The sequence below is a fragment of the Myotis brandtii genome, unplaced genomic scaffold (assembly GCF_000412655.1).
Source record: "Myotis brandtii unplaced genomic scaffold, ASM41265v1 scaffold654, whole genome shotgun sequence".
Lineage (NCBI taxonomy): Eukaryota > Metazoa > Chordata > Mammalia > Chiroptera > Vespertilionidae > Myotis > Myotis brandtii.
In genome coordinates, this window is record NW_005370538.1 from 1,160,986 (window position 1) to 1,164,839 (window position 3,854).

Sequence of the window (3,854 nt, forward strand, 5' to 3'; positions counted from 1 at the left end):
GGCTTATGCTGCCCCTCCTCCATGGCTGGCGCTTGCTGACGCATGTGCCCTCGAATGCACATGTCCTTGGACGCATGTGTCCTCGCTAAATATTATTTGAATAAATTAAAATTCCAAGGCAACTAGTTAATTCAGGAAAATAAGATAAATATATTAAAGTAGATAGATACTGAATAAAATGTTCATTCCAGCCAATTATTTGTGGAGTGTATATGTATATGCATCTGTATACATACGTATATATGTATATGTGTGTGTATACACATACACACGCACATACACATTATATATATGGAGAGAGAGACAGACAGAGGAACAGAGACAAAGAGAGAAAGAGACAGAACCCACATCAGTTAGCAATGAAACGAGACAGAAATGGGAATGAGGTGGCTAAGCAGAGATGCTCCCATCCCCTGGGGCTCCACCAAAGGCAAGGCCAATTTTATGGGCCTAATGCTTTATAAAAATAACTTGCAAAGTTATGAGGAAGTATTATTGAGAATTCAATAAGCCATACAAAAAAGGCAGATTCATTCAACCCCAGGCTAATTTTTTTTTTCATTTTGTTCATAAAATGGCTATAATTAGTTATAGATATAAACAAAATTACCAAGTCTGATTATTTTTTATCTGAAAGTTTATCATCAATAGAAAAAAACATACTAGACTCAGTAGAAGGAAAATGATAGATGCTACAGGAAGAAAATGTGGTTTACTACAAATTAATAATCATGTTTGTTCTTTCTACTGTAAAGCCTTGCCACTCATTTCTGTCATTTGAGTAGGAAAGCTATCTTTGAAAAACAAAATTTTTAATTCAGGCACTTCATCTTAACCTGCATTTTTTTATCACTTGAAAGTTTTCTTCACAGGCATATTTTACTGTGACAGGATTTCTTAGATGAAAGCAGAGTTCAAGGTAGGTTACTATATATGTCTAATTAAATATTTGAGAAAGTTGGTCTTTTGATCCAGCAAGAATTCAAAAATTTACTTACTATTTTTTTCTAGTAAAATTGAAATGTGATGGTCTAAGCAGCAGAACAAAGAATAACTAAGCTGGTCTGAACATAAACTCAGCTTCTGGTATAAAAGAATGGGATGAAGGCAAGAACACTTTCCAGGACTTAAGAGTCTTGGTTTCCATACCTATAAGGCAACTCTTTTTTCTTGCCTATCTCAAAGGGTTGCTGTGAGACCCAAATATGAAAATGAAGGGGAATAGGCTCTGTCAATTTAAAAATTCTATCCACATATAAGCCAAGGTCCTGGGAGAACTAGAACAATCTTGCTTCTACTTGATTCACAAGATGAGCAAATGGAATTATAAAAATGTAGAAAATTTTGGCTCCCAAAGAAAATGAAATGCTTTAAAAAGCAAAAGTTATGTTGATTAACTCAAAAATTCCTTTTATGTTTCATCTGCTATGATGTATTATCTTTGGAGGCAATATGATGCTTCTCTTCTAAAAATGTCACAGTTTTGAGGATAATAATTTAAGAATTTCAGACAACCCAATGAATTTCTCTTAGAACATCCCTTTTGAAAAATGACCAAGTATAAATCCTTTTCCCACTATTTGTGTCATAACCATCGATAACCAGAGCGGCTGGCTGACTTATTATTGGCTATATCCTACCAATATAGTTCTTGTTTCTAGAATGCAGAGGGGGCAGCAACTGCTTTTACAAGAATCATAGATACATGTTGAAAACCAGCTACTTATAAGCACTATTTCCTTATCTGTCAAAAACCTTATTACCTAACTTGGGTAGAATGGCAACCTCTCTGCTTCCTTTTATCCATGTAGTCACATTATGCTATGCATTGTACTTCATTTTCCATGGGCTCCTTTCCTCATTTGCGGATTCTTACACAGAAAGAATGCCAAGTGATTATCATGGCACCCTCCAGTTTGAATTCATAAAGAGATTATGTATAACTTAACATGTTTCTGCAGCTGAAATATGAGAGTGTTTACTTCACAAATCATCCACTGGTGCAACCTAAATCTCAAAACCATAAAATGAAAAAAGTCAAATCCTCATGCTGTCAGTTACAAGTCTGAGCCCCAGTAAACCTGTATAAGTAGGTCAGTCAGTACCTCAACATTCCAGCTCAGTAGCCTTCCATGATGGTTTCTATTGCTCCCTTTATTCAAAGGCAGGCAAAATGACTGATAATAGATACAAATTTTAGCCTACATACTACTATGATATACAGTTGACAGGAATCAAAGAGGAAAGAAAAGTAGCATTTATTTTATCAAATGTCTACGATGTGACCAGTAATTTACAGACAATATCTCAATTATTCATTCATTAATTTATTCGCAAATGACCTATAAATGTCAGACAACCCAAAACAAGCACAGCAGACGACGTTCCTACCTTCATGTAGATTACAATCAAGTTTAAAAAGACATTTGAAAATAATCACACCTTCTGCATCCAGGTAGAACATAATACATCACAACAAATAAATAATTCTCCTCTGATAACTAATTAAATATGGATGCATCACAAAAATCATATTTTAAATGCATAAGAGAGCTTCAATAACAATTACTAATAGATGAACTACACTTTCAGAGAGTATACAACCATTCCAAGCCCAACAAGGAAATAAGGGAGTCCTTCAGCATGGATGGACCTGGAGATTGTTATGCTAAGAGAAATAAGCCAGTCAGAGAAAGACAAATACCATATGATCTCACTTATATGTGGGAATATGATGAAGAAAATAACTGATGAACAAAATAGAAAAAGGTACATGGATACATAGAACAGACTGACAGCTCTCAGAGGGAAGAAAGGGGAGACTTGATAAAAGAAGGTGAAGAGATTAGCCAAAGAACATATATGCATAACTCATGGACACAGACAACAGTGTGGTGATAGCCCAGAGGGAAAGGGGGTCGGGGCAGGTGGAGGTAGGCAAAGTGGGGATAAACGGGGATGGAAAGAGACTATGTTTTGGGAGATAGGTGTAGATGATGTTTTATTGAGTTCTATACTTGAAATCTGTATGGTTTTGTGAACCATTGTCACCCCAATAAATTCAATAAAAAGAAAGAAAGAAAGGAGTCCTTGAAACAGAAGAAAAGGATCCCAGAAAGAAACGTGGAAATGCAGGAAGGAAAGAAAAACATAAGAATGAACTTATATCTGGGTAAATATATATAAATATTGACTTCACAAAGTAATAATACTATCTAGTAGAATTTACATTAAATGACAATAATAGTAATGACAACAATATAAAATGAAAGCAAGCAGAAGGAAGAAAATAACATATCAGAGCAGAAACCAATGAAATTAATAGCAAAACAATAGAGAAAATTTATGAAATAAAAAGCTGGTTCTTCAGAAAAATCAATAAAATTGATAAACCTCTAGCAATACTAACAGGGGTTGGGGGGGGGGGGGAAAGAAACAAATTGCCAATATCAGGAATGAAGTAGAGGCTATTATTACAGATCCTGCAACCATCAAATAAGGATATACTGTAAAAATTTTATGCTCCTAAATTCATTAATTTGGAAGGAAAAAACTCAAGTAAGATGAAGTTAATAATCCAAGTGGCTCTAAACCATGAAAGAAATTTAATTCATAATTAACAAGTTCCCAAAAAGAAATCTCCACACCCACTTTTTTTCACTGGAGAACTCTACCAAACATATGAAGAATCAACTTTACATAAATTGTTCCAGAAATTACAAGATGAAAGAGCATTTCCCAACTCATTGTAGGAGCCCATTATTATCATATATCAAAACCAGACAAAGATTATCAAAAGGAAGGCTAGAGATCAAGTATTATTCATGAAATTACATGCAAAAATCTTCAGCCTT